The following is a 26,143-nucleotide window of genomic DNA, read 5'->3' as shown; positions in this document are numbered from 1 at the left end:
AATATTCACTTCTGTGAAGATGCTACTAGAATTGCTAAACCACATGCTAGAGACAAACATAGGCATGTTGTTGGCACGCCTGTTGTTTCTGTTAATATAGGAGATCATTGTTATCATGGTTTATGTGACGTGGGTGCTAGTGTTAGTGCAATACCTCAATCCTTATATGATGAAATCAAAGACCCCTGTTGAGATAGAGCCTATTGATGTCACTATTCAGCTTGCCAATAGAGATACTATCTGCCCTATGGGAATTGTGAGGGATGTTGAAGTCTTGTGTGGTAAAACGAAGTATCCTGCTGATTTCCTTGTTCTTGCTACCACCCAAGATAGCTTTTGTCCCATCATATTTGGCAGACCCTTCCTCAATACCGTCAATGCTCATATTGACTGTGAGAAGCAAAGTGTCACTATTGGCTTTGAAGGTGTGTCACATGAGTTCAATTTCTCCAAGTTTGGTAGACAACCTCATGAAAAAGAGTTGCCTAGTATGGATGCAATTATTGCCCTATCTTCTATTGCCGTGCCTCCTACTGGTCCTTTAGAGCAATACTTGCTTCAACATGAAAATGATATGCATATGGATGAAAGGGATGAGATAGATAGAGTTGTCTTAGAACAATATCCTATCCTTAAGAATAACTTGCCTGTTGAACTTCTTGGGGATCCACCCCCACCAAAGGGTGATCCAGTGTTCAAGCTTAAACAGTTGCCTGATAATCTTATGTATGTGTATCTTGATGAAAAAGAGATATATCCTGTCATAACTAGTGCTAGCCTCTCAGAGCATGAAGAAAAGAAGATACTAAAAACTCTGAGGAAGCACCGTGCTGCTATTGGATATACTCTTGATGATGTCAAGGGCATTAGTCCCACTCCATGCCAGCACAAGATTAAAACTGATCCTGATTCCAAACCAGTTGTTGATCATCAACGGAGATTAAATCCTAAGATGAAAGGGGTAGTAAGATAAGAAATACTAAAGCTCCTGGAAGCAGGTATTATCTATCGTGTTGCTCATAGTGATTGGGTGAGTCCGGTGCATTGCGTCCCTAACAAGGGAGGTATTACCGTTGTCCCCAACGATAATGATGAATTGATCCCACAGAGGATTATTACTGGCTATAGGATGGTGATCGGTTTTAGGAAATTGAATAAGGCCACTAGGAAAGATCATTACCCTTTGCGTGTTATCGACCAAATGCTAGAAAGACTGTCTAAACACCCACACTTATGCTTTCTAGACGGTTATTCTGGTTTCTCCCATATACCAGTTGCACAATCTGATTAGGAGAAAACCACTTTCACCTGCCCTTTCGGTACCTTTGCTTACAGACGTATGCCTTTTGGCTTATGTAATGCACCTGCTACCTTTCAAAGATGTATGATGGGTATATTCTCTGACTTTTGTGAAAAGATTGTTGAGGTTTTCATGGATGACTTCTCCGTTTACGGGTCTTCTTTTGATGATTTCCTCATCAACTTTGATCGAGTCTTGCAGAGATGTAAATACACCAACCTTGTCTTGAATTGGGAGAAGTGCCACTTTATGGTTAATGAAGGCATCGTCTTAGGACATAAAATTTCTGAAAGAGGTATTGAAGTCGATAAGGCTAAGGTTGATGCAATCGAGAAAATGCCATACCCCACAGATATCAAAGGTATAAGAAGTTTCCTTGGTCATGCTGGTTTCTATAGAAGGTTCATTAAAGACTTCTCTAAGATTTCTAGGCCTCTTACCAATCTCTTGCAAAAGGATATTCCTTTAGTCTTTGATGATGATTGTGAGGAAGCCTTCGAGATACTTAAGAAGGCCTTGATAACTGCACCTATTGTTAAACCACCTGATTGGAACTTACCTTTTGAAATCATGTGTGATGCTAGTGATTATGTTGTTGGTGTTGTCCTAGGGCAAAGAGTTGATAAGAAGTTGAATGTTATTCACTATGCTAGTAAAACTCTAGACAGTGCCCAAAGAAACTATGATACTACGGAAAAGGAATTTTTAGCAGTCGTGTTTGCATGTGAAAAGTTCAGGTCTTACATAGTTGATTCCAAACTCACTATTCACACTGATCACGCTGCTATTAAGTAACTCATGGAGAAGAAAGACGCTAAACCTAGACTTATGAGATGGGTTCTCTTGATACAATAATTTGATTTGCATGTTGTCGACAGGAAGGATGCTGATAACCCAGTAGCAGATAACTTGTCTAGGTTGGAGAATGTTCTTGATGGCCCACAACCTATTGATGATAGCTTTCCTGATGAGCAACTGAATGTCATCAATGCTTCACGTAGTACACTATGGTATGCTGATTATGCAAACTATATCGTTGCCAAATATATAACACCTAGTTTCACATACCAGCAAAAGAAGAAATTCTTCTTTTATTTAAGACATTACTTCTGGGATGATCCTCATCTTTATAAGGAAGGAGTAGATGGTGTTATTAGACGTTGTGTACCTGAACATGAACAGGGACAGATCCTACAAAAGTGTCAGTCTGAGGCCTACGGAGGACACCATGCGGGAGATAGAACTGCACACAAGGTATTGCAATCAGGTTTCTGTTGGCCCACTCTCTTCAAGGATGCCCATATGTTTGTCTTGTCTTGTGAAGAATGTCAAAGAATAGGCAATATCGGTAAATGTCAGGAAATGCCTATGAAATATTCACTTGTCATTGAACCATTTGATGTCTGGGGCTTTGATTATATGGGACTGATACGTCCATTTTGCATCATGCTTTCATGTTGATATTTATCGCTTTATGGACTGTTATTATACTTTGTGTAACCATACTTATGCCTTTTCTCTCTTATTTTGCAAGGTTCATTTGAAGAGGGAGATTACCGGCAGCTGGAATTCTGGACTGGAAAAGGAGCAAGTCTGAGTCCTCTATTCTGCGCAACTCCAAATGCCCTGAAAATCAACGTGGATTTTTTTGGGAATATAAAAAAAATATTGGGCGAAGGAAGTGTAGGAGGGGAGCAACCAAGGGCCCACAAGCCTGGTTGTCGCGGCCTACCCCCCTGGCCGCGGCAACAGGGCTTGTGGGCACCCTGGTGGCCCACTGGCCCCCCTCTTTTGCTATATGAAGGGTTTCGTCCGGAAAAAAATCAGGGTGGAGCTTTTTCGTGGATTCGCCGCCGCCACGAGGAGGAACTTGAGCAGATCCAATCTATAGCTCCGGCAGGACGATCCTGCCGGGGAAACTTCCCTCCCGGAGGGGGAAATCGTCGCCATCGTCATCACCAACACTCCTCTCATCGGGGGGGGGGGGGAGGCAACTCCATCAACATCTTCATCAGCACCATCTCCCCTCCAAACCCTAGTTCATCTTTTGTAACCAATCTCCGTCTTGCGACTCCGATTCGTACTTGTAAGGTTGCTAGTAGTGTTGATTACTCTTTATAGTTGATGCTAGTTGGATTACTTGGTGGAAGAGTTTATGTTCAGATACTCGATGCTATTCATTACACCTCTGATCATGATTATGATTATGCCTTGTGAGTAGTTACTTTTTTCTTGAGGACATGGGATAAGTCATGCTAATAATAGTCATGTGAATTTGGTATTCATTCGGTATTTTGATATGTTGTATGTTGTTTTTCCTCTAGTGGTGTTATGTGAACGTCGACTACATAACACTTCACCATATTTGGGCCTAGAGGAAGGCATTGGGGAGTAGTAAGTAGATGATGGGTTGCTAGAGTGACAGAAGCTTAAACCCTAGTCTATGCGTTGCTTCGTAAGGGGCTGATTTGGATCCACTAGTTTAATGCTATGGTTAGACGTTGTCTTAATTCTTATTTCGTAGTTGCGGATGCTTGTGAGAGGGGTTAATCATAAGTGGGATGCTTGTCCAAGTAAGGGCAGTACCCAAGAGCCGGTCCACCCACATATCAAACTATCAAAGTAACGAACGCGGATCATATGAACATGATGAAACTAGCATGACAGAAATTCTCGTGTGTCCTCGGGAGCGTGTTTCCTCTTATAAGACTTTGTTCAGGCTTGTCCCTTGCTACAAAAGGGATTGGGCCACTTGCTGCACCGTTGCTACTACTTGTTACTTGTTACTTTTTGCTTTCTACGTTTCACCTCACTACACCATCACTTGTTACCGCTACTTTCAGTGCTTGCAATTATTACCTTGCTGAAAAACGTTTATCAGAGCCTTCTCCTCCTCGTTGTGTTCGACACTCTTACTTATCGAAAGGACTAGATTTATCCCCTATACTTGTGGGTCTTCAAGACTCTTTTCTGGCGCCGTTGCCGGGGAGGGAAGCGCCTTTGGTAAGTGGAATTTGGTAAGGAAACATTTATATATTGTGCTGAAATTTGTTGTCACTTGTCACTGTGGAAACTGTTCCTTTGAGGAGTTTGTTCGGGGTATCTTCACCACGAACGGAAGCACGAGGAGTTGTTCCTCAACCTGAGGTACCTACTGAAAATATATTTTATGAAATTCCTTCGGGTATGCTTGAGAAACTGCTGGCTAATCCTTTTATAGGAGATGGAGCATCACATCCAGACTTGCATCTAATCTATGTAGATGAAGTTTGTGGTTTATTTAAGCTTGCAGGTTTGCCCGAGGATGCGGTAAAGAAGAAAGTCTTTCCTTTATATTTGAAGGACAAGGCGTTGACATGGTATAGGCTATGTGATGATACTGGATCATGGGACTAGAATCGGTTGAAATTGGAATTTCATCAAAAGTTTTATCCTATGCATTTAGTACAACTTGATCGAAATTATATTTATAACTTTTGGCCTCGTGACAGGGAAAGCATAGCTCAAGCTTGGGGGAGGCTTAAATCAATGCTATATTCATGCCCCAATCATGAGCTCTCGAGAGAAATTATCACTCAAAACTTTTATGCTCGGCTTTCTCATGAAGATTGTACCATGCTTGACACTTCTTGTACCAGTTCTTTTATGAGGAAAGATATTGACCATAAGTGGAATTTATTGGAAAGAATCAAACGTAACTCTGAAGATTGGGAGCTTGAAGAAGGTAAGGAGTCAGGTATGAATTTCCAGTTTCATTGCGTTAAATCTTTTGTTGAAACAAACACTTCTAGAGATTTTAGCGCTAAGTATGGACTTGACTGTGAGATAGTAGCTTCTCTTTGTGAATCTTTTGCTGCTCATGTTGATCTTCCCAAAGATAAGTGGTTTAAGTATCATCTGCCTGTAGAAATCAACATAGTTAAACCCAATCTAGTTGAGGAGAAAGTCATTGCCTTTAGTGATCCTATTGTTCCTTGTGCCTACAGTGAGAAACCACCTTACCCTGTGTCACACCTTGTTTTTCACCACCAATGTTTTAAGTTGCAAAAATCAGGGCTTGTTAAAACTTTTTCAAATGATGTGGTGAATGCTACGAATGCCTTGTATGTATGTATGATTGTTTGCTTGTTGATCCAAACCCATGGCTATTTACTTATTTATTTAAAATGAATTTCCAAAACTCTTTTCTTTGACATCAGATCATCTATACATTGCTTGGGTTACACTACTAGCTCATGATGCCTAGTAGCACTCCCAACCAAAGTTGGTGAGGTGAACTCTAATACTATTATGTTTTGCCAAAAACATTATTTAATGATTTAAAACATTATTTTTCTATTTTAAATGCATGTATGTTTCTAAGGCCAGGAATGATATTCCCACAAGGAAAAATGCTTCTCTGCCTTAGAAAATTCTGAGTGAAATCATGGAAACTCAGAAGGACATATATTTTCCATACATAACATTTTCAACCCTATTTTATATTATAATTATTTAAGTAAAACCCTGAAAACCATTTCTGTTTGTTTAACCTTTTGAGATATTTCCAAAGGAAATATTCTCAATAAAATCCCATTAAATTACAGGAGCCTCCCCAAGTCATATTTGGTGCCCACATAAACTCTCACCTTGATCCAAGGTGGGGAAGGTCACCAAATAAGCCTAAAACCCTCTCTGTCTGGAATAGAGTTGGAACAACTCTACATAGCAAAGTTTGTCCAATGGGGCTGAAACTTTGCAGGGGTATTTTGCACCTCAAATGAGGACTCCACACCAAAAATGAGATTTGCTAGACTCTGTTTAGTCGCACTCCCTTTGGAGAAGACAGATCTGGCCACTTTCATGCATTTTCAAGTTTACAAAGCTAAACTTGTGCAATGGAGCTCAAAATTGGTGGAAGCGTCTACTTTAACCCCAAGACTAAACCTGTTAAGTTGCAGTTCCAGTGGTGGAGTGGAAGCACCCCAAACCACTGTCGAACACCTCGTGACAGCAAGGTAAAAACCCACCTAGCCATTGCTTTACCGAATGTCAGAGCCTCAAACTTGTTGTATTAGTGCCTCAGACCAACCTAAACACCGAGTCAACTGGCCCCTCCCGAGTTCAAAGCACAAGTGACAAAAACTCCAATTTGTGCCACAGATCAGGACTGGCAGCACTAGTAAACCATGTCCCCCTTGACCAGCCAGTGCTCTCACTAGCACACAACGGCTAGATACACTCCCAGCAACACCCAGGACATGAGGGACATGTCTGAAGTGCCCCAGAGCGCGCCAGCATGCCGTGGCATGCCAAAACTGCGCTCTGGACGCGCTACAGAGAGCAACCGAGAAGGGGACGACGCTCCCGGTCGGTTCCAACCTCCCTCGAAGTGTCCCAGACCTCCCCCGACAACCCCTCAGTGTAAAGCAGCCGTCAGGGACCCTCTTCCCCCGTGCTAGAGCTCGGGCGACGCGTGCCCACGCGCACCAGACTCGGCCGAGCATGCACGAATGCTGCAGCTCGACCCCACGCCATCTCCCTCTGCAGCCGATGCTTTAGAACATCCTAAACCACGTCTGGAGACCGTGGTTTCGCAGCCAGCTCCTCACTGTGCACGCACACGCGCCACGGTGAGTCACCGGTGCACCGAGTCCGGCTCACTGTCGCGAGCCTATAAATAGACTCCCCCGGCACCTCACCACCCCTCCAACAGCCTCTGCACGATCACTAGCTTTCCCCTAGCCAAGCAATCGATCTCGTAGAGCCCCGGTGCTCGAGATCGACCGAAGCCCCTCCGCCTCGGAGCTCCGCTCGATCTCCGGCTACACGTCGGCTCCCGCGACACTCGACCCACCAGAACACTCCCGTCGACACCAGGAACCTTTCCCCCAACAGCCCCGAGCTTTTCCGTGCCCCTAGCTATCAGTTCAACCACCACCCGAAACTCCTCCGCCACGGCCACCTCGTCGCCGACGACTCCAAGCCTCTTCGACGCTGTCCCGACCATGTGCAGGTAGGCGGAGGCATGCTGAACCCATTCATACCCTTAGATAGGCCCATGGACGACAGTAGCCACGCCGGCGTTCGTCTCCTCCTCCCTGGCTGGAGGTAGGAGAAGAACCCGATAGGTGGGCTCCACCTGTCGGCGTCCTGGAGCTGCCCCGCGCGCAGCCACAACCGCTGACTCGAGGGGCCCGCACGTCAGGTTCAAACCTGGCGTGCGCGCGCGTGGCAGCCTGCTGGCTGGGTGGGCCGGCCTGCTTCCCAGGCCAGGCTTTGGCCTTTTCTTTTATTTTTAAAAACCTGAGACTAAATGATTTTTGTAAAATAACTATCAACTGGAAAAATATGATTCTTCCAGTGATATTTTTCTAAAAGTGAGTAGTATTTGATTCTGCTATTATTGGCATTTTTCAAAAACAGAATGAGTTTTATAATAAAATAAAGGCATTAAAAGCAATGGTTTGTTTCTGTTTTGTAATTATTAAAAATGCTTTGCTAGTAAAAACAAAGAGAAGATATTTTTCAAAGTAAGAACCTAATTTTTACCAAGATTTGCAACATTTTTAAAAGTTGTTTGTGATCTGTTTTTGCGTGAGCTATTTCTTATTTATTCTATTCTTGACGATAGAATTACCGAGTGACGAAGGATTCGGAGTGGAAGACCTCGAAGACCCAGGATACTTAGCTGACCAAGGCAAGCAACCCTTTGACCATGACTTAAGCATATGAATTGATGCATGCTAGAATAGCAAGTACTTTCCGTTGCATGTGATCACAGTGCCGATTCATCATTGGTTTGATGGTACCGAAGGCTTCATCGAAGCACTTGCATGATGATGATGTTATACATATGGCTCCTCGGAGCACAAACATGATGAGCTTGACCCTACCATCTATGAGTATCATGCTACTATCATGTTGACTAGTAGAGTTATAGGATCATTGCATTGAGCTTGACCCTTCCCCTTGAGGGTCATGTTAATACCATGTTGACAAGTAAAGATATAAGCATATTATCATGAGCATGCTGATGAGTTAAATCAAAGAGTTTACGAAAACCCCGTCTGGTGCCACTAATGCCCGAGGGAGATGATGAGTTGGTGATCACTTTTGGTGAAGTGATGCACCCGTGTTTTGTGTGAGTATGGTTTCGAAAAGGGGATTAGATTTATGATGTGTCGACCGTCCCAACCTTACCAGTACGACCACGATACCCCTTTATGGGACGGGGCTTTGTTGATTACTCTAGTCGGTGCTAGCAAAGAGCCACATTACTAGTGGCGGGAGTGATTGTTGTCGCTCTCGTGACGGGGTCGTGCCAGGTAGGACGACTATGCCATTATTATGAGTTCCAGGCACACCGTTGGTCCCCGCATGGTTGATACTGTCCAGAGTCGGTGCTCGTAAGCCGTACAACATGTGGGTTGGGTACCAATCGAGTGGACCTCTTTGTCTAGTATCGTCAGGGAAAAGATGATGATCGGGGACTTACCTCGGGTATATGTGATATACCGCGAGCCGTGGATGACACGGAATTTTCCCGTTTCTCGTGGGTCCAGCGTACTACCTCTGCAGAGTGTAAACTATTCAAATAGCCGTGTCCACGGTCAAGGACAGTTGGGTAATCCTGCTTAAACTACATCCTGATATTTCCGCATAAACCAAGTGTGAGTGAGTGTGTGTGTGGTGTTAAAAGGTGTTGTTATAAAGATGATGATATGACCAAGTTCGGTGACTTGGCATATAGGATAAACCCGGATGGTTTAACCCTCAGCTGATACATTGAGGTTATGACAAGTCCGATGACTTGGCATTTAGGGTGAACCCAGATGGTTCAACCCTTAGCAGATATGTTGATATCTCTAACCCGTTCTTCAAAAGTAATTCTTTAACTTGATGCATATTCATGATCATTCAACCCAGATGAATTATACTAGAAATGCATGATATTGTTATCGTTCACTTTCATTGTTCATATCATGGGCTGTTTGCGAGTACATTCAAAGTACTCATTGGCTTGCCACTGGTTATAGTATTGACGAGACAAGGAAGGACCGGAGTTTGGCGACGAATACGTCTTCGGAGACTGACCTGCGATCTAGGACGCTTCCAAGTCAGAATGCCTGTCGGTGTAGGCTTGATGGCATGGGCACCCGCTTAGCCCTTACGAGTTCCGCTACCCGTTGTACCCATTTTAATTGGCCTTAGGCCCTGTTTGTGAACCTGACCCTTCGGTCATATGATGTAATATTCGGTATTTCGATGTAAGACTCTATTATTCAGTATCTGTGTTCAGTGAGCATTGATCCTTGGGATCACAAGGCATGGTGATCTCGACTCACCAGTCGGGGTTCCCCCCAGAACTGGTGTCAGAGCCATCCTGACTATAGGAAGCCTTAGGTAGCATGGACGTTAGTCGGAAACGATTAGTACACCAGCCTTACACTTTGCACCTAAAACCTTCTGATTTTCTCTCTCTCCTATATCTTGTAGATGGCCGCCGTACCTGAGACGCTTCTGGACACCGGCTTTCCCCTACTTCTGGTGGATAGTCTCGAGAAGTGCCACGTACGCCACACGCCCATCTTCCTCTACCACGAGCACTGGGTCAACGCCGACACCAAGGAATATCACATGGACGTGATAGTGAAGACTAATGACTCCCCGACTAGTTGGTTCTTTGAAGGACCACAAATGGGAGAACTGATGCTGGCAGTGGAGACAGCCGCACGAGAGGCGCTCGTGTGTCTCCGTGATATCCTCCCTGAGATGGCTGATGAACCCGCTACTCGCCACCTACCTTTTCTTAAGGAAGGAATGGACGGGAGCTGGACGCTCACCCCATCGTCTGAGGACGGGATGCCATTAAGGTTTCAGACCTACTTCAGTCTCTCATCAGACACTCTGACGCACCTTTTGGTTAAGGAGTCAACAAAGCTTCGCCAAGAACTACACCAAGTTAAGAGCCTACTTCACACCGAGAAGATGAAGAATCGTAAGATGAAGAAAGAAGGCGCACATGAAGGAAGGGCCGGTATTGCTACCAGGGGTGGTGTGCTACCAATCCGGGCCGTTCCTCTTTAGAGTCGCCGACTGACAGGGGAAGAATATACTGAACTCTTCGCCGCCTCATCTAAGAGACGCCGTGATGTGCAGATTCTTTCTTCCACTCTGCTGGAGGAAGAGGACTCCGATGAAGACGAAGATCCTGCCGAACCCACTTTTGAGACCGGGCAGTCCGCCGCGTAGGATTTCAGCGTAGGCAACTAGGAGTACCCCTGAACTTAGGGTATCCATTTATCCAATCTTTTAAGTTATGAGTGTGTATGATGTAAGCCGCATTCTGCCTTAGGCAGCCTGTACGCGACTACGTCATTTGTTTTCAATGAATGCAAATTCCGTTTTCAAGACAATGATTTTAAAAAACTCGCACTAGCACATTTAGACCCCCTCTTACTAGAGTGAACCCTTGTGGTTTCAAGCAAGGCGGATTTTGACCTGTCTGTTTCCATGACAGGATGGTGAATGCAACTCGCAACAGCACCTTCGGCAACCCCGGCACCGCCTCCTCAGGTCAGCCGTAGGGAACCGAAGGAGAAGCTCACGTTGGAGATCACCATGAGCAGCATGGCAATGTTCCTCCGCCACCTCCTCCCGAGAACTTGACTATGGATCAGTTCCTTCATGCTCTTCGCGAGGAGCGTCAAGCCAACAATGCCGCTATTCAGCAGCTGGCTCAATTCCTAGTGAACAACCCGCTACAGAACGGGAATGGCAATGGCCACTCTACTCTCTCAGAGTTTATGCGGACTACGCCTCCCATATTCACGGAGACGACCGAACCATTGGATGCCGATGACTAGATTCGCACTATTGAAGACCTCCTTGCACTGGTCAAGTGCACCGATGAACGTGAGAAGGTCCTTTATGCTTCTCACTGTCTCGGAGGCACCGCCAGGGCTTGGTGGGATGGTTTCCAGATCATGCGAGATGGACAAGTCATCACTTGGGCAATGTTCAAGGAAGGATTCCGCGTGGCTCATATTCCGCCAGGAATGATGACCATCAAGAAGCGGGAATTCCGAGCCTTAAGGCAAGGCAGTGGAACTGTTAAGGAATATCTGCAGAAGTTTAACATCTTGTCGAGGTATGCCCCTGAGGATGCTAACACCGAGGCCGCTAAGGTGGAACACTTCATGGAAGGATTGCAGCAGTCCCTGCAATATCAGTTGGTAGTTTGTGACTGCAAGACCTTCAACGACCTGGTTAACAAGGCACTTATGCTAGAAGACACGCGTCATGCAATGGACGACACCCGGAAGCACAAGATGATAGGCAGTGGAGGACCCACTAATGCAAGACCAAGACCATGACAGTCAGCACCTGCGAGGCCCAACTATCAGAAGCAGCAGTACAAGACCCCGGTGTTCCATCAGAATTATCAGCCTCAAGTCAGCACCAAGCCAGCTTCCAACCCGCCGAACAACAGTGGAGTCAAGACAAACCCTCCGGGTCAGGTCTCCTGTTTTGGGTGTGGTCAGACCGGGCACTATTCCAGGCAGTGTCCCAACAAGAAGCCCGATGCACCGCGTCCCAATGCACCCAACCCAGGTCAAGGAGCACCAAGAAGAAACCAAGTTCCCCGCAATCAACAGTTCAACAGCAGGGGGCGGATCAATCACGTCACCGCCGAAGAGGTGCAGGAAAACCCGGACTGCATTCTGGGTACGTTGCTCGTCAACTCCACCCCAGCTACAGTGTTGTTTGATTGTGGTGCTTCGCACTCTTTTGTTACTCAAAGGTTTGCGGAGAAGTGTGGTTTAGAACCCACTCTGCTTCACGGGCAGATGGCAATCCAAACCCCGGGAGCAGTGTTGAGGTCCAATCTAGGGTGTAGGAAGGTCGAGATAGTTATCAATGGGACGAGCTTCTTGGCAGACCTCATTGTGCTTAAGTCGCAAGGCTTAGAAGTAATTCTCGGCATGGATTGGCTGGCCAAGCACCAGAGTCTCTTGGACTGTGCCAAAGGGCCATTACCATGACAAGCGACCAAGGGGTCAAGGTCAAGTATGTCTCTGAGCCGGTATCAACTCAAGTACCTCAAATCAACAGCCTATCCGATGTAGAGTTCGACCAAGTGGCAATAGTCTGTGAGTATCCGGACGTCTTTCCCGACGAGCTACCCGGAATGCCTCCTGACCGAGACATCGAGTTCATCATCGAGCTCATGCCCGGGTCAAGGCCTATTTACAAGAAGCCTTACAGGATGGGATCCGAGGAGCTAGCAGAGCTGAAGAAGCAGCTGGAGGAGCAACTCAGGAAAGGATTCATCCGTCCGAGTGCGTCACCTTGGGGATCACCTGTTCTGTTTGTATCAAAGAAGGATGGTACCATTCGACTCTGCGTTGATTACCGTTCTCTCAACGAAGTCACAATCAAGAACAAGTACCCGCTCCCTAAGATAGAAGACATGTTTGACCAGTTAAATGGAGCTAAGGTATTTTCCAAGAAAGATCTTCGATCCGGATATTACTAGTTGAAGGTTCGACCCGAGGACATACCCAAGACTGCATTCGTGACCCGATACGGTCTCTACGAGTGCACATTCATGCCCTTCGGATTGACAAATGCCCGAGCTTACTTCATGTACCTCATGAACAAGGTCTTCATGGAGTATTTAGATAAGTTTGTCGTCGTATTCATCGATGACATTCTAATCTTCTCAAAATCCAAAGAAGAACATGAGCAACACTTGAGGATAGTTCTAGGAAAGCTTTGAGAGCACCAACTATATGCCAAGTTCGGCAAGCGTCAACTGGCTGAACGAAGTTGGATTTTTGGGTCATATCATGACAGCAAGCCGATTGGCAGTAGATCCATCCAAGATTTCCACAGTGGCCAACCGGGAATCGACAAGGGACGTGAATGATGTAAGGAGTTTCCTTGGACTCACGGGATACTACCGCAAGTTCGTAGAGGGATTCTCCAGCATCGCTAGACCTATGACTCAACTTTTGAAGAAAGGTCAGAAGTTCGAGTGGACACCGGCATGTGAAGCAAGCTTCCAAGAGTTGAAGAAAAGACAGACTACCGCCCCGGTACTAGCTACCTTGGACATCAACAAGGAATTTTTGATTTACTGTGATGCCTCCGGAACCAGACTCGGTGGAGTCCTAATGCAAGATGGCAGAGTCGTGGCGTACTTGTCACGGCAACTGCGTCCACATGAGGAGAATTACACCAGCCATGATCTCGAGTTAGCAGTCGTAGTGCATGCCTTGAAGACATGGCGACATTACCTTCTGGGGAAGCGATGTGAAATATACACGGACCACAATAGTCTGAAATATATCTTCACCCAAAGGGAGCTGAATATGAGGCAACGAAGATGGCTTGAGTTAATCAAGGATTATGACCTCAACATTCAGTATCACCCCGGTAAGGCTAATGTGGTAGCCGGTGCTTTAAGCCGGAAGGCCGGCACCTTGAACGTCATGCTCAAGGAACGGTTGCCCGCCTTGTATGAAGAGATGGAAAGCTTTGAATTGGAGTTGGTCGGACCAGGATACCTGGCCAACCTCGAAGTCAAACCAACTTTGGCTGATGATATCAAGGAAGCCCAGAAGGGACACAAGAGTATTGAAGGCCTCAAGAAGAAGATTCGGAAAGGCAAGACCCCAGGGTTCTCGGTCGATGATAAAGGAGTGGTGTGGTACGGGAAACGCTTATGCATACCCAACAAGGACGAACTCAAGGACTTGATCCTGCAAGAGTCCCACGACACGCCATACTCCATCCATCCCGGTGGTACCAAGATGTATCAAGACCTGCGAGAACGATTCTGGTGGCATGGTATGAGGAGAGAAATAGGCTCATACGTCGCTAAGTGTGATGTATGCCAGCATGTCAAGGCTGAGCATCAATGACCTGCTGGGCTGTTGCAACCTCTTCAAGTGCCAGAATGGAAATGGGACAAGGTCGGCATGGAATTCATTACCGGACTACCCCGGTCAAGCAGGGGTCATGACTCCATATGGGTCATCATCGACCACTTAACTAAGGTGTCTCATTTCATTCCGGTCAACACCACCTATGGGGGCGACAAGTTGGCTAGCCTCTACATTTAGCGCATCGTTAGCCTTCATGGAGTTCCTACGAAGATTGTGTCCGACCGCGGCACGCAATTCACCTCAAGATTCTGGAAGAAATTTCAAGAAGCTCTCAGAACCAAACTCTCTTTCAGCACGGCTTTCCACCCACAGACGGGCGGACATACCGAGAGGGTGAACCAAATACTCGAGGACATGCTCCGCGCATGTGTCCTCGCCCATGGTGCCAAGTGGCAAGACTGTCTGCCGTTTGGTGAGTTCTCTTACAACAACAGCTACCAGTCCAGTCTTCAAATGGCCCCATTCGAAGTGTTATATGGGCGGAAGTGCCGCACCCCACTCAATTGGTCCGAAACCGGCGAAGGACTAGTTTTTGGGCCAGAAGCGCTGCAGGAAGCGGAGAGAAAGGTGCAGCTCATCCAAGAAAGCCTAAAGGCATCTAAGTCACGACAGAAGAGCTATGCGGACTCCCACCGCAAGAATGTGGAGTTCATTCCCGGAGATCAGGTGTACCTGCGCGTTACGCCTCTCAAGGGAACCAAGCGTTTCCACGTCAAAGGGAAGCTAGCCCCAAGGTTCATTGGACCCTTCGAGATCGCGGCAAGGCGCGGGGAAGTGGCTTATCAGTTGGAGCTACCCCCAAAACTTTCGGGTGTGCACAACGTGTTCCACGTGTCACAACTCCGGAAGTGCTTACAAGTGCCGAACCGTCCCGATTATTGCAAGGACATTGACCACCAACTTGTTGACCTTCAACCAGACCTTACCTATCGCGAGACGCCGATTCGCATTCTGGATGAGGCAGAGTGTTGCACCAGAAGCTGCACCATCAAGTATTTCAAGGTTCAGTGGAGCAACCATACCGAAGCAGAAGCAACATGGGAACGTGAAGACTATCTCCGATCAGAATTTCAAGAGATGTTTAACGCCTAGATTAGGGATCTCGGGGACGAGATTCTTGTAAGAGGGATATGTCTGTCACACCGTGTTTCTCACCACCAATGTTTTAAGTTGCAAAAATCAGGGCTTGTTAAAACTTTTTCAAATGATGTGGTGAATGCTATGAATGCCTTGTATGTATGTATGCTTGTTTGCTTGTTGATCCAAACTCATGGCTAATTATTTATTTATTTAAAATGAATTTCCAAAACTCTTTTCTTTGACATCAGACCATATATACCTTGCTTGGGTCACACTACTAGCTCATGATGCCTAGTAGCACTCCCAACCAAACTTGGTGATCTGAACTCTAATACTATTATGTTTTGCCAAAAGCATTATTTAATGATTTAAAACATTATTTTTCTATTTTAAATGCATGTTTGTTTCTAAGGCCAGGAATGATATTCCCACAAGGAAAAATGCTTCTCTGCCTTAGAAAATTCTGAGTAAAATCATGGAAACTCAGAAGGACATATATTTTCCATACATAGCATTTTCAACCCTATTTTATATTATAATTATTTAAGTAAAACCCTGAAAACCATTTCTGTCTGTTTTAACCTTTTGAGATATTTCCAAAGGAATATTCTCAATAAAATCCCATTACATTACAGGAGCCTCCCCAAGCCATATTTGGTGCCCACATAAACTCTCACCTTGATCCAAGGTGGGGAAGGTCACCAAATAAGCCTAAAACCCTCTCTGTCTGGAATAGAGTTGGAACAACTCTACATAGGAAAGTTTGTCCAATGGGGCTGAAACTTTGAAGGGGTGTTTTGCACCTCAAATGAGGACTCCACACCAAAAATGAGATTTGCTAGACTCTGTTTAGTCACACTCCCTTTGGAGAAGACAGCTCTGGCCACTTTCATGCTTTTTCAAGTTTACAAAGCTAAACTTGTCTAATGAAGCTCAAAATTGGTGGAAGCCTCTACTTTAACCCCAAGACCAACATGTTAAGTTGCAGTTCCAGAGGTGGAGTGGAAGCACCCCAAACCAATGTCGAACAGCTCGTGACAGCAAGGTAAAACCCACCTAGCCACTGTTTTACCCAATGTCACAGCCTCAAACTTGTTGTATTAGTGCCTCAGACCAACCTAAACACCGAGTCAACTGGCCCCTCCCGAGTTCAAAGCACAAGTGACAAAAACTCCAATTTGTGCCATAGATCAGGACTGGCGGCCCTAGTAAACCATGTCCCCCTTGACCAGCCACTGCTCTCACTAGCACACAACGGCTAGATACACTCCCAGCAACACCCAGGACATGAGGGACATGTCTGAAGTGCCCAGGAGCGCGCCAGCATGCCGTGGCATGCCAAAACTGCGCTCTGGACGCCCTACAGAGAGCAACTGAGAAGGGGATGACGCTCCCGGCCGTTTGCAACCTCCCCTGAAGTGTCCAAGACCTCCCCGACAACCCCTCAGTGTAAAGCAAACGCCAGGGACCCTCCTCCCCCGCGCTAGAGCTCGGGCGACGCGTGCCCGCGCGCACCCGACTCGGCCGAGCATGCACGGTCGCTGCAGCTCGACCCCACGCCCTCTCCCTCTGCGGCCGATGCTTCAGAGCGTCCTAAACCACGTCCGGAGACCGTGGTTTCGCAGCCAGCTCCTCACTATGCACGCACACGTGCCACGGTGAGTCACCGGCGCACCGAGTCCGGCTCACTGTCGCGAGCCTATAAATAGACTCCCCCGACACCTCAGCACCCCTCCAACAGCCTCTGCACGATCACTAGCTTTCCCCTAGCCACCCAATCAATCTTGCAGAGCCCCGGTGCTCGAGATCGACCGAGGCCCCTCCGCCTCGGAGCTCCGATCGATCTCCGGCTACACGCCGGCTCCCGCGACACTCGACCCACCAGAACACTCCCCTCGACAACAGAAACCTTTCCCCCAACAACCCCGAGCTTTTCTGTGCCCCTAGCTATCAGTTCAACCACCACCCGAAACTCCTGCGCCACGGCCACCTCGTCGCCGGCTACTCCAAGCCTCTTCGACGCTGTCCCGACCATGTGCAGGTAGGCGGAGGCATGCTGAACCCATTCATACCCTTAGATAGGCCCATGGACGACAGTAGCCACGCCGGCGTTCGTCTCCTCCTCCCTGGCTGGAGGTAGGGGAAGAACCCGACAGGTGGGCTCCACCTGTCGGCGTCCTGGAGCTGCCCCGCGCGCAGCCACAGCCGCTGACTCCAGGGGCCCGCATGTCAGGTTCAAACCTGGCGCGCGCGCGCCTGGCAGCCTGCCGGCTGGCTGGGCCGGCCTGCTTCCCAGGCCAGGCTTTCGCCTTTTCTTGTATTTTTAAAAACCTGAGACTAAATTATTTTTGTAAAAATAACTATCCAGTGGAAAAATATGATTCTTCCACTGATATTTTTCTAAAAGTGAGTAGTATTTGATTCTGCTATTGTTGGCATTTTTCAAAAACAGAATCTTTTTTATAATAAAATAAAGGCATTAAAAGTAATGGTTTGTTTCTGTTTTGTAATTATTAAAAATGCTTTGCTAGTAAAACAAAGAGAAGATATTTTTCAAAGTAAAAAACCTGATTTTTACCAAGATTTGCAACATTTTTAAAAGTTGTTTGTGATCTATTTTTGTGTGAGCTATTTCTTATTTATTCTATTCTCGACGATAGAATTACCGAGTGATGAAGGATTTGGAGCGGAAGACCTCTAAGACCCATGATACTTAGCTGACCAAGGCAAGCAGCCCTTTGACCATGACTTAAGCATATGAATTGATGCATGCTAGAATAGCAAGTTCTTTCCGTTGCATGTGATCACAGTGTCGGTTCATCATTGGTGTGATGGTCCCGAAGGCTTCATCGAAGCACTTGCATGATGATGATGTTATACATATGGCTCCTTGGAGCACAAACATGATGAGCTTGACCCTACCATCTATGAGGATCATGCTACTTTCATGTTGACTAGTAGAGTTATAGGATCATTGCATTGAGCTTGACCCTACCCCTTGAGGGTCATGTTAATACATCATAGAAGCATATTATCATGAGCATGATGATGAGTTAAATCAAAGAATTTATGAAAACCCCGTCGGGTGCCACTAATGCCCGAGGGTGATGATGAGTTGGTGATCACTTTTGGTGAAGTGATGCACCGGTGCTTTGTGTGAGTATGGTTTCGGAAAGGGGATTAGATTTATGATGTGTCGACCGTCCCAACCTTACCAGTACGACCACAATACCCCTTTATGGGACGAGGCTTTGTTGAATACTCTGGTCGGTGCTAGCAAAGAGCCACATTACTAGTGGCGGGAGTGATTGTTGTCGCTCTCGTGATGGGGTCGTGCCAGGTAGGACGACTATGCCATTATTATGAGTTCCAGGCACACCGTTGGTCCCCACATGGTTGATACTGTCCAGAGTCGGTGCTCGTAAGACGTACAACATGTGGGATGGGTACCAATCGAGTGGACCTCTTTGTCTAGTATCGTCAGGGAAAAGATGATGATCACGTACTTACCTCGAGTATATGTGATATAACGCGAGTCATGGATGACACGGAAGTTTCGCGTTTCTCATGGATCCAGCGTACTACCTCTGCAGAGTGTAAACTATTCGAATAGCCGTGTCCACGGTCAAGGACAGTTGGGTAATCCTGCTTAAACTACGTCCTGATATTTCCTCATAAACCAAGTGTGAGTGAGTGTGTATGTGGTGTTAAAAGGTGTTGTTAGAAAGATGATGATATGACCAAGTTCGGTGACTTGGCACATAAGGTAAACCCGGATGGTTTAACCCTCAACTGATACATTGAGGTTATGACAAGTCCGATGACTTGGCATTTAGGGTGAACCCGGATGGTTCAAGCCTTAGCACATATGTTGATATTTGTAACCTGTTCTTCAAAAGTAATTCTTTAACTTTATGCATATTCATGATCATTCCACCTAGATGAATTATACTAGAAATGCATGATATTGTTATCCTTCACTTCCATTGTTCATATCACGGGCTGTTTCCGAGTACATTCAAAGTACTCATTGGCTTGCCACTGGTTATATTATTGACCAGACAAGGAAGGACCAGAGTTTGGCGACGAGTACGTCTTCGGAGACGGACCTGCGATCTAGGACGCTTCCAAGTCAGAATGCCTGTCGGTGTAGGCTTGATGGCATGGGCACCCGCTTAGCCCTTACGAGTTCTGCTACCCGTTGTACCCGTTTTAATTGGCCTTAGGCCCTGTTTGTGAACCTGACTTTTTGGTCATATGATGTAATATTCGGTATTTGGATGTAAGACTCTATTATTCATTATCTGTGTTCAGTGAGCATTGATCCTTGGGATCACTGGCACGGTGATCTCGACTCACCAGTCAGGGTTCCCCACACCCTGCTAGGAAAAAAAGGATTATTATAAAGCTCCAACAGTAATACGTAGGGGTTACATTAGACCACTTAAACCCCCTAAGGAAATTAGAGTTGAACCTAGTGTTGCTATTATCAAAGATCTCTTAGCCGAAGACATAGATGGGCATGTTATCAAATTCTGTGAGGACTCCGCTAGAATAACTAAACCTCACGCGAAAGAAAAATACGGACCTGTAGTTGGCCTGCCCGTTGTTTCTATCAAGATAGGAGATCACTGTTATCATGGTTTATGTGATATGGGTGCTAGTGTTAGTGCAATACCCCGGTCCCTATATGATGAAATCAACGATGAGATTGCACCTGCTGAGTTAGAACCCATTGATGTCACTATTACGCTAGCTAATAGAGACACTATCTGTCCCCTGGGAATTGTGAGAGACGTAGAAGTCCTGTGTGGTAAGACGAAGTATCCTACCGATTTCCCCGTCCTTGCTACTGCACAAGATAGCTTTTGTCCCATCATATTTGGTAGACCCTTTCTCAACACTGTCAATGCTCACATTGATTGCATTAAACAGACTGTAACTGTTAGTTTCGAGGGTGTGTCTCATGAATTTAACTTCTCCAAGTTTGAAGACAACCCCATGAAAAAGAGTCATTTGGTAGGGATGAAATCATTGCTCTTTCCTCTATTGCCGTACCTCCTACAGATCCTTTAGAGCAATATCTGCTTGAGCATGAAAATGATATGCATATGGATGAAAGTGATGAGATAGATAAAAATTTTTTAGAACAATATCCTATTCTCAAGAATAATCTGCCTATTGAATTGCTTGGGGATCCTCCCCCACCAAAGGGTGATCCTGTGTTCGAGCTAAAACAGTTACCATATACTCTTAAGTATGCCTATCTTGATGAGAAGGAGATATATCCTGTTATTATTAGTGCTCACCTCTCGAATCACGAAGAGAAGAAGTTATTAAAAACTTTGAGGAAGCACCGTGCGGCTATTGGATATACTCTTGATGATCTAAAGGATATTAATCCCACTCTATGTCAGCACAAGATTAAAACCGATCCTGATTCTAAGCCAGTTGCTGATCATCTACGGAGACTAAATCTGAGGATGAAAGAGGTCGTGAGAAAAGAAATGTTGAAGCTTCTGGAAGCAGGAATCATCTATCCTGTTGCTCATAGTGATTGGGTAAGTCTAGTACATTGCGTACCTAAGAAGGGAGGTATCACCGGCGTTCCTAATGATAAGAATGAATTAATCCCACAGAGGATTATTACTGGCTATAGGATTGTGATGGACTTCCGGAAACTGAACAAGGCAACTAGGAAAGACCATTATCCTTTGCCTTTTATCGACCAGATGCTAGAAAGGCTATCTAAACACACACACTTCTGCTTTCTAGACGGTTATTCAGGTTTCTTGCAAATACCTGTTGCACAATTTGATCAGGAGAAAACCACTTTCACCTGCCCCTTCGGTACCTTTGCTTATAGACGTATGCCTTTTGGCTTATGCAATGCACCTACTACCTTTCAAAGATGTATGATGGCTATATTCTCTGACTTTTGTGAAAAGATTGTTGAGGTTTTCATGGATGTTTTCTCCGTTTATGGTTCTTCCTTTGATGATTGCCTCAGCAACCTTGATCGAGTCTTACAGAGATGCAAAGATACCAACCTCGTCTTGAACTGGGAGAAGTGCCACTTCATGGTTAATGAAGGCATCATCTTAGGACACAAAATCTCTGAGAAATGCAATGAAGTTGATAAGGCTAAGGTAGATGCAATTGAGAAAATGCCTTGCCCCAAAGATATTAGAGGTATACGAAGTTTCCTAGGTCATGCTAGTTTCTATAGAAGGTTCATTAAAGACTTCTCTAAGATTTCTAGGCCTCTTACCAACCTCTTGCAGAAGGATGTTCCTTTTGTTTTTGATGAGGATTGTGAGGAAGCTTTCGAAATACTTAAGAAGGCCTTAATAACCGCACCTATTGTTCAACCACCTGATTGGAACTTGCCCTTTGAAATCATGTGCGATGCTAGTGATTATGCTGTTGGTGCTGTTTTAGAACAAAGAGTTGAAAAGAAGTTGAATGTCATTCACTACGCTAGTAAAACTCTAGACAGTGCCCAAAGAAACTATGCCACTACGGAGAAGGAGTTTTTAGCAGTCGTGTTTGCATGTGAAAAGTTCAGATCTTATATAGTTGACTCTAAAGTCACTATTCTTTCTAATCATGCTGCTATTAGGTACCTTATGGAGAAGAAGGACGCTAAGCCTAGGCTAATCAGATGGGTTCTACTGCTACAGGAATTTGATTTGCACGTTGTTGACCGAAACGGTGCTGATAACCCTGTGGCAGATAACTTGTCTAGGCTAGAGAATGTCCTTGATGACCCACGACCTATTGGTGATAGCTTTCCTGATGAGCAATTGAGTGTCATCCGCACTTCACATAGTGCACCGTGGTATGCTGATTACGCAAACTATATCGTAGCCAAATACATACCACCCAGTTTCACCTACGAGAAAAGAAGAAATTCTTCTTTGATTTGAGACACTACTTCTGGGATGATCCTCACCTTTATAAGGAAGGAGTAGATGGTGTTATTAGACATTGTGTTCCTGAACATGAACAAGGACAGATCCTGCAGAAGTGTCATTCCGAAGCCTACGGAGGACACCATGCTGGAGACAGAACTGCTCATAAGGTTTTGCTATCAGGTTTCTATTGGCCCACTCTCTTCAAGGATGCCCGTAAGTTTGTCTTGTCTTGTGACGAATGCCAAAGAATAGGGAATATCAGTAAGCGTCAGGAAATGCCTATGAACTATTCACTTGTCACTGAACCATTTGATGTCTGGGGCTTTGATTATATGGGACCTTTCCCGAGTTCCAATGGGTATACTCACATCTTAGTTGCTGTGGATTATGTCACTAAGTGGGTAGAGGCTATCCCCACTAAAAATGTTGATCACCACACCTCTATTAAGATGCTTAAAGAAGTCATTTTCCCAAGATTTGGAGTCCCTAGATATCTGATGACTCATGGCGGTTCACACTTCATCCATGGTGTTTTCCGCAAGATGCTCGCTAAGTATGATGTCAACCATAGAGTTGCATCTCCTTATCATCCTCAGTCTAGTGGTCAAGTGGAGTTGAGTAATAGGGAGATCAAATTGATCTTACAAAAGACCGTCAATAGGTCTCGAAAGAATTGGTCTAGCAAACTTGATGATGCACTATGGGCTTATAGGACTGCTTATAAGAATCCCATGGGCATGTCGCCCTATAAATTGGTTTACAGTAAGGCCTGTCATTTACCTCTTGAGCTGGAACACAAAGCTTATTGGGCAATCAAAGAGCTCAACTTCGACTTCAAACTTGCCGGTGAGAAGCAATTGTTTGATATCAGCTCATTAGATGAATGGAGGGCCCAGGCATATGAGAATGCCAAGTTGTTCAAGGAAAAGGTTAAGAGATGGCACGATAAAAGAATACAAAAACGAGAGTTCAATGTAGGTGATTATGTCCTGCTACACAATTCTCGTTTAAGATTCTTTGCTGGCAAGCTTCTCTCTAAATGGGAAGGTCCTTACGTTGTCGAGGAAGTATATCGTTCCAGTGCCATCAAAATCAATAACACGGAAGGTAATTTTCCTAGAGTGGTAAATTGGCAAAGAATAAAGCATTACATCTCCGGTACTCCCATAAATGTTGAGACCAATATCATCAATATCATAACTCCAGACGAGTACATAAGGGATGTTTATCAGCCTGTTTCAGACCGTGAAAACGAAGAGGTATCTGTTTTGGTAAGTAATTGGACTCAAAAACTTTTCCAATAGGAAATTTCTCCGTTTTCGAATTTTTGGAAAATTAGAAAAATAAAGAGAAGTCGGGACAGCGCACGAGGCGGCCACAAGTTTGGTTGCCGCGACCTCCCTTGGTCGTGGCAACAGGGCTTGTGGGCACCTCGTGTGCCTCCTGGACTCCGTTTTCTTGTGGAGCACTCCTTCTGGTCTAGAAAAAAATCATTATATATACGCCCGAGGGTTTTGATCTCCGTATCGCGCAGTTTTCCTATGTTTTCATTTCGAGCCTGTTTCTGTTGCAGATCTAGATCGCCCTGACTTCCCCAAAAGTTCCTAAGGACAAGATCTTCGAGAAGGTCATCAATCCCTACCACACGCAAGTATTGCAGCACCCCCAATCTATCAAGATGAGCGAGGGGATGTTGCACATCCGTGATGTTGAGGGGCCTAAGAAGACCTAAAGCATGGAGACGAGGCTCGAAGCAATGGAGCAACAAGTCTTCAAGCGCCAAGGGATGGTGGAGCGTGGACTCAACGCCAACCACATGATGATCACGGAGTTCACCAACAATCACAAGATGGATGCCATTGACATTGGGAAGCACCTCTCTAGGCTCTATGACGGGGTTGATCAACTCCAGGGCCAGATCTATGACCTGCAGAACCAAAACTGTGAGTATGAGTATAGATTTAAATCAATACGGTTGGCTGCAGATTTGAGGATTCCGGCGACTTGTTCATCCTGCCATGACGGGGCACCTATGCCTTGGAAGACGGAGGATCAGACTACTTCAACAACACCACCACCATCACCACCAAAGGAAGACAACTAAGCATTGGTATGGGCAACTCCCTTGGTTTATGCCAAGCTTGGGGGAGTTGCCCTGGTATCGTATCACCTTTATATCTTTTGATTTTACCTTTGTTTTAGTTCTTTCCTTTTCAGTTTTATTTCTTCTCTTAGTGGAATAAGTCTTTAGTGTTTAGTTTGAGTCTTTTGCCTTGTATATCCCCTGATGTATTCGAGCTTGCGGGCTATATAATAAAGAGTATCTTAGTCAAGGGCTTTGTTTTGTGCTGTGATCAGAAGTATGAAAAGAACGATAGCATGAAAGATCATGAGATGATCTTATGGAAAGTGATAGCTTCACATATAACAAGTATGATGATTGAAACTTGTTGAGAATGGACCAACATAGACCCGAGTCATTGTTGCAATTAATAAGAAGTAGTAAGGAAAGAGTGGTTCAAATATAAATATATCATCTTAGACACTCTCTATAATTGTGAGCACTCACCAAACTATTACATGCTTAGAAGTAGATGTTGGACAAGGAAGACAACATGATGAATTGTGTTTGCTTAGTTCCAAACAATGTTACATGATTAGAGATCCCTTAGCATGTGACAATTGTTTCCACCTCATATTAGCCAAAACTCCCACACCAAGTAGAGATACTACTTGTGCATCCATAACCTTCAACCCAGTTTTGCCATGAGTGTCCACCATACTACCTATGGATTGAATAAGATCCCTCAAGTAAGTTGTCATCGGTGCAAGCAATAAAAATTGCTCTCTAATATATATGATCTATTAGTGCGTGGAAAATAAGCTTTATACGAACCTGTGATGAGGAAGGCATAAAAGCAACAGACTGCAGAATAAAGTTCTTTATCACACAAGGCAATATAAAGTGACGTTCCTCCGCACTAAGAGGACACACATCCAAACCTCAAAAGCGCATGACAACCTCTGCTTCCCTCTACGAAGGGCCTATCTTGTACCTTTACTTTTTTTCCCTTGTAAGAGTCATGGTGATCCTCACCAATTCCTTATTTAGCCTTTTTCTTGGTGAACGTCATATGCTTGGGAAAGATCTATATTCATATATCAACTTGGAGCTGAGTACTTATGCTTTATTATTGTTGACTTTACCCTTGAGGTAAATGGTTGGGAGGCAAAATTATAAGCCCCTATCTTTCTATGTATCCAACTGAAACTTTGATACCATGAGTACCACGTGAGTTTTAACAATTGTGGAAAACAAAAGAGATGATTGAGTATGTGGATTTGCTTTGCAAGCTCTTATTTGACTCTTTCTGATAATATGATAAATTGCAATTGCTTCAATGACTATGGACTGTTGTTGGCTACTTCTTAGTACGGTTTTTGTTTCATACTTTGCTTTGTGAAGGAATTGTTACTTTCCCATAAGAATCTCTATGATGTATTGCTGTTCTATGTGTGATCATGATGCCCTCATATCCGTACTATGTTTGATCGACACCTTCACCCCTAAACATGTGGACATGTTTTGGGTCTTGGTTTTCGCTTGAGGACAAGCGAGGTCTAAGCTTGGGGGAGTTGATACGTCCATTTTGCATCATGCTTTCATGTTGATATTTATCTCTTTATGGACTGTTATTATACTTTGTGGAACCATACTTATGCCTTTTCTCTCTTATTTTGCAAGGTTTATTTGAAGAGGGAGATTACCGGCAGCTGGAATTCTGGACTGGAAAAGGAGCAAGTCTGAGTCCTCTATTCTGCGCAACTCCAAATGACTTGAAAATCAACGTGGATTTTTTGGGAATATATAAAAAATACTGGGCGAAAGAAGTGTCATAGGGGAGCAACCA

The sequence above is a fragment of the Hordeum vulgare genome, chromosome 4H, assembly GCF_904849725.1.
Source record: "Hordeum vulgare subsp. vulgare chromosome 4H, MorexV3_pseudomolecules_assembly, whole genome shotgun sequence".
In the NCBI taxonomy this organism is placed as follows: domain Eukaryota; kingdom Viridiplantae; phylum Streptophyta; class Magnoliopsida; order Poales; family Poaceae; genus Hordeum; species Hordeum vulgare.
Note: the sequence above shows the minus strand (reverse complement) of the source record.